This window comes from Oncorhynchus gorbuscha, linkage group LG04, assembly GCF_021184085.1.
Source record: "Oncorhynchus gorbuscha isolate QuinsamMale2020 ecotype Even-year linkage group LG04, OgorEven_v1.0, whole genome shotgun sequence".
Lineage (NCBI taxonomy): Eukaryota > Metazoa > Chordata > Actinopteri > Salmoniformes > Salmonidae > Oncorhynchus > Oncorhynchus gorbuscha.
In genome coordinates this window covers 56472142-56486019 of record NC_060176.1, presented here as the reverse complement: position 1 = coordinate 56486019, position 13878 = coordinate 56472142, and positions in this window count along the sequence as shown.

Genomic DNA, 13878 nt, shown 5'->3' with positions numbered 1-13878 from the left:
AAAATGTGAGTTATGTACTGTGATGAAGGTATCAATTCTATGGCACAGTCAGTGCTTCATTTGAGCCGATTCCCGCCCTTGACTTTTTCGTTGTGGAATTTATTTGCCAGGATCTGGTACCTCTCATCGCATGCCTTTTTGTTCTTCACTGTAATGTAAACATTTCAATAAAAGCAATCACAGTTAATTCGAGTTGCCATTGTAATTCTAATGCCCCCTAAAAACGTATTGTGTAAACGTAGATTTTCAGCCCTCGTCTGATATTCTAAGAGTGAATTTGCGTTGGAAGGACCGGGTTTATAGTTTGCGCAACATTGTAGCCTAGGGAACAACACGTTGCTGTGGTAGCCTCTCTCACAGAACTAGAATGAGATTCACGTTATATTATCTCCAGTGGCGATTTGGGAGATGCAGGTAAAAAATTGTGGAATGCATGCCAGCAAAGCCACTACACAACACAAACCTAAACGATACATTAATTGCACTATAACAGCGACAAACGGTGCCCACAAACTGTTAGGGCCTACATAAAGCTGTCCCAACAGCAGAGTCCCAACAGCAGTCCCAACACCTTACCACTGCTACACCTGGCTATCAGCGAAGCCTTGTCTGGCAGCGAAACAGTTCATTCAGCCTCATTTACTGCCTTGACAAAAACATAGCTGATATGTCTGATTGCTTAAACAATGTGGTTTCTACTGACAATTTAGATGCACAAACTATGGCATAAAGGGACAAGTGGATAAGAGACCATCTGTAATTTCGATTAAGACGTTAATGAGCGAGCTGTACATTGGACAAAGTCAATATAACTATTTGTTCAGCACTTTTGAAATGTACAGCAACATAATTCATAACATGGGCCATTCTTGGTGTTCTCCCTGTCAGAACCTTAGGATAAATAAAGGGGGCATATAAGCAGACAATGAAAGCTCTTACAATATTTGATGATTACATTTCTCTAAAACAGGCTACATGTGCACTATCCATTCAGAACAGTAGGTGAAATTAAGAGGGGAAACGGGACCAAATTATCAGTGAGGCACATGGGTTACTAAAAGCTTACTACACAACATACATTTACTATTACTTTTTTAGCTACCATATACATATCTTCCTGGCATATTACAGCCTTTATGCAGCAGCATACAATACATTTTTTGACTCGCCTTGTGGTGCTGTGCTCACTTGAACAGGAAGGTGGTGCCTCAGTACTTCATGGGAAAATTGAGTCCTCAAACTTTTAACTTGGGCTCCTGAGTGGTGCAGCGGTCTAAGGCACTGCCTCTCAGTGCTTGAGGCATCACTACAGAAGCTCTGGTTTGATTCCAGGCTATATCACAACCGGCCGTGATTGGGAGTCCAATAGGACGGCGCACAATTGGCTCAGCATCCTCTGGGTTTGACCGGTGTAGGCCGTCATTGTAAGTAGGAATTTGTTATTAGCTGACTTGCCTTGTTAAATAAATAAAAAATCACAAAAATCAAAGCCTGGCATTCTCTGGATTTATGGTGCTTTCAAGGCAACTGGGAACTCTGAAAAAAACAAGGTCGTATTATGACGACGTCAGTGATCTTCAGGTCATAGCTCTAGAAAAAGCCCAGAGTTCCTGATTTATAATCACGAGTTGGATGACCATTCAAAACTTATTTTCCCAGTCGGAGCTCATTTTTTCACAAGTTCCCAGTTGTCTTGAACTCACTAAAGTCAGATTTGCCAGTTCTGTGTTAAAAGTTGTTTTGAGCATGGCAGAAGTCATGCTGGATTGTCAGCATGGCCAATGTTGAATGTTTATCCTTTTAAGCTTGGAAAAGAGACCCTTAAACCCAGACTTGGGACCACACAGCCACTCCACTGAATAGCAGGCTAGTGATTGCTTTACAATGTTTGCAGTTAGCCACCAATTCCTTCCAAACCACTCCTTGTTGAATTTGCGACTTCCAACTTGTTGTGTAATGGCCGATTAGCACAAATACATTTTATCTATAATTTATTTTCATTATTTCTCTTCATAGGACAAGTATTAAAACTGATTTGCCAGTAGATGTTTGACTTGATTCATGATGATGACTGCTAGCTAAGTCCAATCAAAGCTACTGTAGATATAACATGATTTGAAGTCATTTTATCTGTAGCCAACGACCTTGAGGCTTCTTGGATGGGCACTTCTAATGTACCTATGGCAGCACCCAAGGGGCTTGAATTTTCAAGCTCTACCCTTAGATTTGGCGGTGACATAGTGTCCCCATGAGTGACAAAACACTGAGTCAATCACGGCGCAACTAGAGAACATTACCAGCCCCTCCGTATTTCCTGCTGGCTGCCCCACCACCACAGGAAGCACTGAGCTTGGCTGAAACACCTGCATTTTGGAGTTGCCTTCCTCAAGAAAGCAAAAAATAGATAATTTTTGTATGCAGCTTTATTAACTCAAATTATTATTATTTATTTAGTTTTTACAATGTTTTTAATTTCTTATGGCTGCAGGGGCAGTATTGAGTAGCTTGGATGAAAGGTGCCCATATCAAACGGCCTGCTTCTCAGTCATAGTTGCTAATATTTGTATATTATTAGTAGTATTGGATAGAAAACACTCTGAAGTTTCTAAAACTGTTTGAATGATGTCTGTGAGTACAACATAACTCATATTGGCAGGCAAAATCCTGAGTTGAAATCAAAACAGGAAGTCAGAAATCTGAGCTTGTATGTACTTGTATGTATGTAGTCCCCAATGAAATCCCCTTGAGATATGAATGATGTTGCACTGCCTAGGGGTTCCACTAGATGTCAACCATCAATAGAAATTATAATGAGGCTTCTATGTTTTTGTGGGAGTGAATGAGAGCAGAATATATCAGATGTCCATCAAGCAGCCATTTTGTGATCCCACTTTTTCCTCATGGTAGTCACTTGTGTTCCATTGCTCACGAAGACAAGAAATACTCCGGTTGGAACTTTATTGAAGTTATATGTTAAAAACATCCTAATGATTGATTCTGTACTTAGTTTGAAATGTTTCTTCGACCGGTAATATCACTTTTTGAAGTTTTTGTCCGATATAAAGCTGACCAGAATTAGCATTTGGACATGTATACCAAACGCACTAACAAAAGAAGGTATTTGGACATAAATAACGGACATTTTCGAACAAAACAAACATTTATTGTGGACCTGGGATGCCTGGAGTGCTTTCTGATGTAGATCATCAAAGGTAAGGAAATATTTATCATGTCATTTCTTGTTTATGTTGACGCCATCTTTGCGGCTGTGTCTTTACTTTTGACCGCCGTCTCAGATTATTGCATGTGTATCTTTTTTTTCTTTTTTGAAATCTGACACAGCGGTTGCATTAAGGATAGGTATATTTATAATTCCATGTGTATAACTAACTATATTATCATCTACATTTATGAGTATTTCTGTTGAATGATGTGGCTATGCAAAATCACTTGATGTTTTTGGAACTAGTGAATCTAACTCACCAATGTAAACTCAGATTGTTTTTATATAAATATGAACTTTATCAAAAAAAACATGCATGTATTGTGTAACATGAAGTCCTATGAGTGTCATCTGAAGTTAATTCAAGGTTAGTGATTCATTTTTGTCCTTATTACAGCTTTTTGTGAATGCTATATTTTGCTGGAGAATGGCTGTGCTTATTGTGATTTGGTGGAGAACTAACATACTCGTTTGTAGTACTTTCGCTGAAAAGGCTATTTGAAATTGGACACTTTGGTGGGATTAACAACGAGAAAATTATGACACTTATGTTTTAGGAATTGTAATTATGAGATTTCTGTGGTTTGAATTTGGCGCCCTCTATTGTCTATTTTTGGTACTTGTCATATCAATCCCGGTATCGGGATTACAGCCATAACAGGTTTTAAACATGTGTGACACGGATTAATGTCAAAATAACATGCAAAACAGCCCCTCCCCACCCCCACCCAAATGTTAAAAAATATATATAACCAGTCGAAAGTTTGGACACACCTACTCATTCCAGGGATTTTCTTTGACTATTTTCTACATTGTAGAATGGTAGTGAAGATTTCAAAACTATGAAATAACACGTATATAATCATGTAGTAACCAAAAAAGTGTTACGCAAATAATAAAAAAGTAGCCACCCTTGCCTTGATGAACGCTTTGCACATGCTTGGTATTTTCTCAACCAGCTTCACCTGGAATGCTTTTCCAACAGTCTTGAAGGAGGTCCCACATATGCTGAGCACTTGTTGTGTGCTTTTTCTTCACTCATTTGCTTTTAGCACCCCTAAAAACATTTGTCATAAGAAACTAGCTCCCTGGTATACAGAAAATACCTGAGCTCTGAAGCAAGTTTCCAGAAAATTGGAACGGAAATGGCGCCACACCAAATTGGAAGTCTTCCGGATAGCTTGGAAAGACCGTAGCATGCAGTATCGAAGAGCCCTCACTGCTGCTCGATCATCCTATTTTTCCAACTTAATTGAGGAAAATAAGAACAATCCTAAATTTATTTCTGATACTGTCGCAAAGCTAACTAAAAAGCAGTATTCCCCAAGTGAGGATGGCTTTCACTTCAGCAGTAATAAATTCATGAACTTCTTTGAGGAAAATATAATGATCATTCGAAAGCAAATTACGGACTCCTCTTTAAATCTGCGTATTTCTCCAAAGCTCAGTTGTCCTGAGTCTGCACAACTCTGCCAGGACCTAGGATCAAGAGAGACACTCAAGTGTTTTAGTACTATATCTCTTGACACAATGATGAAAATAATCATGGCCTCTAAACCTTCAAGCTGCATACTGGACCCTATTCCAAATAAACTACTGAAAGAGCTGCTTCCTGTGCTTGGCCCTACTGTTGAACATAATAAACAGCTCTCTATCCACTGGATGTGTACCAAACTCCCTAAAAGTGGCAGTAATAAAGCCTCTCTTGAAAAAGCCAAACCTTGACCTAGAAAATATTAAAAACTATCGGCCAATATCGAATCTTCCATTCCTCTCAAATTTTAGAAAAAGCTGTTGAGCAGCAACTTACTCCCTTCCTGAAGACAAACAATGTATACGAAATTCTTCAGTCTGGTTTTAGACCCCATCATAGCACTGAGACTGCACTTGTGAAGGCGGTAAATTACCTTTTAATGGCGTCAGACAGAGGCTCTGCTTCTGTCCTCGTGCTGCTTTTGATACCATCGAACACCACATTCTTTTGGAGAGATTGGAAACCCAAATTGGTCTACATGGACAAGTTCTGGCCTGGTTTAAATCTTATCTGTTAGAAAGATATCAGTTTGTCTCTGAATGGTTTGTCCTCTGACAAATCAACTGTAAATTTCGGTGTTCTTCAAGGTTCCGTTTTAGGACCACTATTGTTTTTTTACTATATATTTTACCTCTTGGGGATGTCATTTGAAAACATCATGTTAACTTTCACTGCTATGCGGATGACACACAGCTGTACATTTTCAACGAAACATGGTGAAGCCCCAACATTTCCCACACTAGAAGCCTGAGTTTCAGACATAAGGAAGTAGATGGCTGCAAACATTCTACTTTTAAACTGAGACAAAAGAGATGCTTGTTTTAGGTCCCAAGAAACAAAGAGATCTTCTGTTGAATCTGACAATTAATATTGATATTGTCTCAAATAAAACTGTGGAGGACCTCCGCGTTACTCTGGACCCTAATCTCTCTTTTGATGAACATATCAAGACTGTTTCAAGGACAGTTTTTTTTTTCATCTACGTAACATTGCAAAAATCAGAAACTTTGTCCAAAAATGATGCAGAAAAATGAAACCATGCTTTTGTTACTTCTAGGTTAGACTATTGCAATGCTTTACTTTCCGGCTACCCATATAAAGCACTAAATAAACTTTAGTTAGTGCTAGTGTAACGGATGTGAAACGGCTAGCTAGTCAGCAGTGGTGCGTGCTAAATAGCGTTTCAATCGGTGACGTCAGTTGCTCTGAGACCTTGAAGTAGTGGTTCCCCTTGCTCTGCAAGGGCCGCGGCTTTTGTGGAGCGATGGGTAACGATGCTTCGTGGGTGACTGTTGTTGATGTGTGCAGAGGGTCCCTGGTTCGCGCCCGGGAATGGGCGAGGGGATGGTCTAAAATTATACTGTTACAATAAAGACGGCTGCTAGAATCCTGACTAGAAGCAAAAAAATGTTACTGCTAGCCTCCCTACACTGGCTTCCTGTTAAGGCAAGGGCTGATTTCAAGGTTTTACTGCTAACCTACAAAGCATTACATGGGCTTGCTCCTACCTATCTTTCTGATTTGGTCCTGCCGTACATACCTACACGTACGCTACGGTCACAAGATGCAGGCCTCCTAATTGTCCCTAGAATTTCTAAGCAAACAGCTGGAGGCAGGGCTTTTTCCTATAGAGCTCCATTTTTATGGAATGGTCTGCCTACCCATGTGAGAGATGCAGACTCGGTCTCAATCTTTAAGTCTTTACTGAAGACTCCTCTCTTCAGTGGGTTATATGATTGAGTGTAGTCTGGCCCAGGAGTGTGAAGGTGAACGGAAAGGCTCTGGAGCAACAAACCGCCCTTGCTGTCTCTGCCTGGCCGGTTCCCCTCTCTCCACTGGGATTCTCTGCCTCTAACCCTATTACAGGGGCTGAGTCACTGGCTTACTGGTGCTCTTTCATGCCGTCCCTAGGAGGGGTGCGTCACTTGAGTGGGTTGAGTCACTGACGTGATCTTCCTGTCTGGGTTGGCGCCCTCTCCTTTGGTTGTGCCGTGGCGGAGATCATTGTGGGCTATACTCGGCCTTGTCTCAGGATGGTAAGTTGGTGGTTGAAGATATCCCTCTAGTGGTGTGGGGGCTGTCCTTTGGCAAAGTGGGTGGGGTTATATCCTTCCTGTCTGGGGGTATCATTGGATGGGGCCACAGTGTCTCCTGACCCCTCCTGTCTCAGCCTCCAGTATTGATGCTGCAGTAGTTTGTGTCGGGGGCTAGGGTCAGTTTGTTTTTCTGGAGTACTTCTCCTGTCTTATCCGGTGTCCTGTGTGCATTTAAGTATGCTCTCTCTAATTCTCTCTTTCTTTCTCTCTCTAGGAGGACCTAAGCCCTAGGACCATGCCTCAGGACTACCTGGCATGATGACTCCTTGCTGTCCCCAGTCCACCTGGCCGTGCTGCTGCTCCAGTTTCAACTGTTCTGCCTGCGGCTATGTAACACTGACCTGTTCACTGGATGTGCTACCTGTCCCAGACCTGCTGTTTTCAACTCTAGAAACAGCAGGAGCGGTAGAGATACTCCTAATGATCGGCTATGAAAAGCGAACTGACATCTACTCCTGAGGTGCTGACTTGCTGCACCCTCGACAACTACTGGAATTATTATTATTTGATCATGCTGGTCATTTATGAACATTTGAACATCTTCGTCATGTTCTGTTATAATCTCAACCGGGCACAGCAGAAGAGGACTGGCCACCCCTCATAGCCTGGTTCCTCTCTAGGTTTCTTCCTAGGTTTTGGTCTCTCTAGGAAGAATTCCTAGCCACCGTGCTTCTACACCTGCATTGCTTGCTGTTTGGGGTTTTAGGCTGGGTTCCTGTACAGCACTTTGAGATATCAGCTGATGTACGAAGGGCTATATAAATACATTTGATTTTGAGGTTGGATGATTGTGGAGACCAGGTCATCTGATGCAGCACTCCATCACTATAATTATTGGTCAAATATCCCTTACACAGCCTGGAGGTGTGTTGGGTCATTGTCCTATTGAAAAACAAATGATAGTGCCACTAAGCGCAAACCAGATGGGATGGCGTATCGCTGCAGAATGCTGCGGTAGCCATGCTGGTTAAGTATGCCTTGAATTTGAAATAAATCAGCACCCGCACACCATCACACCTCCTCATCCATGCTTCACGATGGGAACCACGCATGCAGAGATAATCCATTCTCCTACTACTCGTCTCACTAAGACACAGCGATTTGGATTTAAAAATCTCAAATTTGAACTCATCAGACCAAAGGACAGATTTCCACCGGTCTAATGTCCATTGCTTGTGTTTCATGGCCCAAGCAAGTCTCTTCTTCTTATTGGTGTCCTTTAGTACTGGTTTTATGCAGAAATTGAACCATGAAGGCCTGATTCACAGTCTCCTCTGAACAGTTGATGTTGAGATGTGTCTATTACTTGAACTCCGTGAAGCATTTATTTGGGCTGCAATTTCTGAGGCTGGTAACTCTAATGAACTTATTGTCTGCAGCAGAGGTACTTCTAGGTTTTTCTTTCCAGTGGTGGTCCTCATGATAGCTTTTAACAAGGCACACCGGTTCATTGAAATGCATTCCAGGTGATTATCTCATGAAGCTGGTTGAGAGAATGCCAAGACTGTGCAAAGCTGTCATCAAGGCAAAGGGTGGTGTCTTGGAAATTCTTACGCAGGGACACTCAAAGACAATCTTAAATGTATCATGTTTATTGTCAGTGTGCCAGAGAGTTTCCAACAAACCCAATGCACCATAATACACATGTCAATCAGGACCTCTGCTTGGGCATTCCCAGCAGTTGCCTTACACAGAATAAATATTTATATTTGCATAATTTAGCATAATTAATTAATCATTACTGTTTTGTTTCATAACATTTGACAGACCTATACCTCAAGGCTTTTTCTCTATAAGCTGAGACCTTGAAACTGAGATATCTTTCGTTCATTCTCAAAACAAAGTTTGGGCATACTGCCAAATTGCAGCTACTGATGTGTGTTTTGTCCTATATTTTTATTTAATTTATTTTTATTCCCAGCACCCATTCCCGCAGGAGGCCTTTTGGTAGGCCATCATTGTAAATAGGAATTTTGTTCTTAACTGACTTGCCTAGTTAAATAAAGGTTAAATCATTTAATTAATTAATAAAACACAGAAATTAGTTATAAGAAAAGCACAAACATTCAAATTCCATTACAGTGAATACTTTGAAGAATTTCAAATATATAATACATTTGTATTTGTCAATAGTCTTTTTGGTTACTTCATGATTCCATGTGTTATTTCATAGTTTTGATGTCTTCACTATTATTCTAAAATGTATTAAATAATAAAAATACAAACTCTGGAATGAGTAGGTGTGTCCAAACTTTTGACTGGTGCTTTATATATATTTGTTTTGTTGCTAAAAATGTGGGGCTCAAAACAGTTGGGGCCCTGCCCCACCTGCCCTCAATGACGGGTGGACACTGATTATCTCTCTACCTCGCGCTGCTCGGATAGATATGAGCCTGCAACTATCATCTCTCCAGCATTGCAATTCATCATTTATTTCCTTATAGAATCATATCTGCAGAAAACCTGGTAAATTGAAATTTGGCTACATTTGCCAAAGTTATAGAATTATAGCAGTCTGTTCATAAATTAATGAATTCATTCAGAATACTACACAAGGAGTAGGCCTATAATTTAGACACAGAGGATCAATAGCTTATTTCATTTTTGCCTAGCTGTGGATTGTGTGTAGCACAATTGGAAGGCATAGCCTACAGTCCGGAATGTGCCGCAACTCTGTCAGTGAAGAGCATGCTGCCCAAACAGGTCTTTTGCAGTATTTCAAATACAATTTCCGGAAAACACAGGTTGGAAAGCAAATGGCTCCTGCTGAAAAGAGATGACTGATCTGTCTGTAGAGGCTACCGCAATATTCTATCAACTTCCAAACAGACATTTTGAGAAAACAAACATTGTTTTACAAAGTAAAATGAGAGAGAGAGTCTTTTGGCATGAGCACATCAGCTATGCATGAACTGTGCATAATTGGGTGAGTCAGTGAAACTGGAAAGCTTTTTTTAGCCTTATAATTCCCTAATATTGTACAATATGTGTCTCCACACACCTAGGTCTAGGCTGTTGAGGGATTAAAGACAAGGTTGTTTTTATTGATCTCAGTTTTTCAATGTCAAAGTTGCCTGTCATTTTGATAATTTGTGTAATTAAAAAAGATTATGCTAAAGTCTCCATGTAAAATGACAAACAAACAAAAATGTAAAGGCAAAAAGTAATAGCAGACCCTACGCTACAAAAATATTTCCCCTTTTGTGCAACTCCTGCAAGCACCTCTACTATACCGCTCTATGACACTACACAAATACTATGACATGCATGTAATGCTTTAGATGTCTATATCGTTTTTCATGCGTTCCGGTATCTCAAAGCCCCCCAGGGCATCCCCCCTCATGCTCACTTTTTGTTCTGGCACCTCCCAATTTACAAATAAAGCACTGGGCACAGTACAGTACATGAACTGTGCCTAGTCTCCCTCCCTTTGTCCTTTCCTTGTCCACCCACACAGCCTGGTCTCATAGATTCGACACAACATAGTAAGCGTAATAAATCCAGGACACTCAAATTAGTATGATATGTTATGTTTGATATGGTTACATAAGACAGAAGGTTACTGAAGGCAAATTCGAAAGGATGGTGAACGACTAGCAAGTTTGCGTGTTTGAATCTCATCATGGACAACTTCAGCATTTCAGATTACAGTTTTTTCCAACTGCTTACACAAAATCTTTTCATGTCACACGATTTTTGAAACCTCTCACTCAAAGTGCTAATCTACACACCAAATTTCCAAAACCATAAGCTATTTCTCAGCTTTTGACTCAGTTGTCAATTACATAAAACACTTTTTTCAAAACACTACACACAATTCTCTACCTAAAACACAAAAATGTAACAGGAAGTGACTTGTTTTCCTTTTCCAAACACAACCAATCAAAATGTAACACTTATTCACCAGGTCACACACACACTCCTCACATGTGCAAACACTAATAGCTTAGCTGATCACTAACCAATCACTGCTTTACTGTAGTATAGGCTTATAAATAGGTCAAAGGTCAGATGACCTGTTTTGAACAATGGATGCCAACAATGGACAGAGAGCAAGAGGGGCGAGAGGAAGAGGATGAGGGCAAAGAAGAGAAGGAAGGAGAGCCATCTCTTATAAGATTAGGGCAACACTTGTTGATCATGTGATCAACCACGGTTTGACCATGAGAGGCTTGACTGAGAGTCCAGCTCAACTTGAGTCGATTTACAGTGGCGTCCATAATTCGAACCTTCAGAAATGAGAACAGGTATGCAACTATCTAACGACTATTTTAGCATTACAGTAATGTACGGTAAAATACGTATGACTGCATAGTATTGCATAAACATTTGTAACTCTAAGCCATCCATTTACTGCACTGCATTGAATGAATGAGGTTGGTTATCATGCTGTACTACCTTTTTTTGTACATTGTTTACAGTTCCTATGCTGAACACATACTGTGTTTGAATTCTGTACAGAGTGGAAAGGGAAAGACATCATCGAGGACGAGGACACTTGTTTACAGATGTACAAGAGACTGCAATTATAAATATGGTTTTGGCCAACAATGCAATTAGGATTCAAGAGATAAGAGAGCATATCTTGAATAATGACACCATATTTAACAACATCAATGCTGTAAGCCTGTCGACCATACAATGCATCCTCCAACGGCACCGAGTGACGATGAAACAACTTTACAAGGTGCCATTTGAGAGAAACTCTGACATAGTCAAGAATATGCGAAATGACTTTGTAGAGGTATGTATGCAACACTACTTCCAGTACTTCAGACATACCATATTTACTCATCTATATATCCTTTTGTCTGTTAGAGAGTATTGGAGCTGGATGCCCATGTAATTCGGCATTAATTTATTTATGTGGATGAGGTTGGCTTCAACCTCACTAAAACCAGGCGCCGCGGAAGAAATGTAATAGGACAGAAGGCAATTACCAATGTCCCTGGACAGCGTGGGGGTAATATAACTATGTGTGCTGCCATCACTCAAAACGGGGTCCTCCATCACAATGCCACACTGGGTCCGTACAACACCGGCCATATGCTCACTTTTCTGGATGCAATTTACACAATGCTTGTCCCTGATCCAGATCAGGAGCCTGCTAGAGTTGTGGTTTTATGGGACAATGTTAGTTTTCACCAGGCTGTTCTGGTCCAAAACTGGTTTGCCATCCACACTTTATAGTTTTGTACCTACCCCCATATTCACCTTTCCTAAATACCATAGAGGAATTATTCTCAGCCCGGCGCTGGAAAGTGTATGATCGCCAACCCTATGCCCGCATGACGCTTCTCCAGGCAATGGAGGACGCATGTGGGGACATAGAGGTAGCCTCTGTCCAAGGTTGGATACGCCATGCTCGGAGATACTTCCCTCGATATTTGGTAAGAGAAAACGTATCTTGTGATGTGGACGAAGTATTGTGGCCAGACCCAGGCCGAAGAAGAGATGAAGCGTAACTTAGCACTGGTAACTGCCCCCCCCCACCAATTCCTGGACTGCCCCACCGGGACCCCACACACACAATTGTGTTCTTTACTGTATTCTAAATAATATACTTTTGGTTTACATATGTTTATGGTTTTGTTGTATGCTACTGCATACAACGGTAATGTTTGGCCAAAATAAATCTTTTCTGTTTCTACATTGCATTAGTGTTTACAGTGTACTTGTTACCCCTCTCACCAGATTACTTTCACTGTAGAACACTGTATTGAAATGTAGATATAATCCTATGAAAGACCAAATAACTTTAGATTTAGAACAACAGTGTTTACATGGTATAGCCAAAAATGTACTATTATGAAAGCAATGTATGCCATTTGATGCAAATGCTTCATTCTGACATGTGTTTATGGTATTTTGAATGCAGTGTTACATTTTGAAGGAGATGTGAGGCATTTTGTGTGTGCAGTTTTGGGAATTGTGTAGTTTTGAAAAAAAGGAGCCAGTTTTGAAAACTTGTGTAAGCAGTTGGAAAAAACTGTATTAGCAACTACTTCCAATTTTTAGCTACTTTGCAACTACTTAGCATGTTAGCTAACCCTTCCCTAATGTTAACCCTTTTAGCTAAACCTAACCCTAAACCTTTAACCTAACTAATAACCTTAACCTTAACCCCTAGTCTAGCTAAAGTTAGCCAGCTAGCTAATGTTAGCATTAGCCAACTAGCTAACATTAGCTAGCTGGCTAATGTTAGCTAGGCTATGGGTTAGGGATAAGGTTAGGGTTAAGGGAAGGTTTAGCTAACACATTGGAATTCGTAAAAATCATAGGTTTTGCAAATTTGTGACAATGTTTTTACATATCAAACTAATTGTAATTCATAACATATCAAACGAAATGGATGATGGTCATCCACAAATTAATACATAACATACGAAACAAAACATATCACACTAAATGGAGTGTCTCGGATTGGCCCACAATACACAATTCTACAAATTATTCACACATCGGCTGTTTTAAATGCCTCAATCCTGAACCAATGCTAAGATATGAGCATTTGAGAGCCTCTCGGGTGAAGGCACTCAATGCCCTTTGCAAAGCACTTGACACCACTTACTAAGAGTTTAGTGGTGGCCGCAGCATGACAGAAGTATATGATGCCAAGTTTTCAAACTACTGGTAGTTTCTTTGAGAAGATCTAAAAAGCGATCTGTGCATTTGAACAACAGCATAAATACAGTTGAAGTCGGAAGTTTACATACACCGTAGCCAAATCATTTAAACTCAGTTTTTCACAATCCCTCACATTTAATCCTAGTAAAAACTCCCTGCCTTAGGTCAGTTAGAATCACTACTTTATTTTAATGTGAAATGTCAGAATAATATTAGAGTGATTCAGCTTTTAATTCATTCATCACATTCTCAGTGGGTCAGAAGTTTACATACACTTAATTAGTATTTGGTAGCATTGTCTTTAAATTGTTGAACTTGGGTCAAATGTTTCAGATAGCTTCCCACAATAAGTTGGGTGAATTTTGGCCAATTCCTCCTGTCAAAGCTGGTGTAACTGA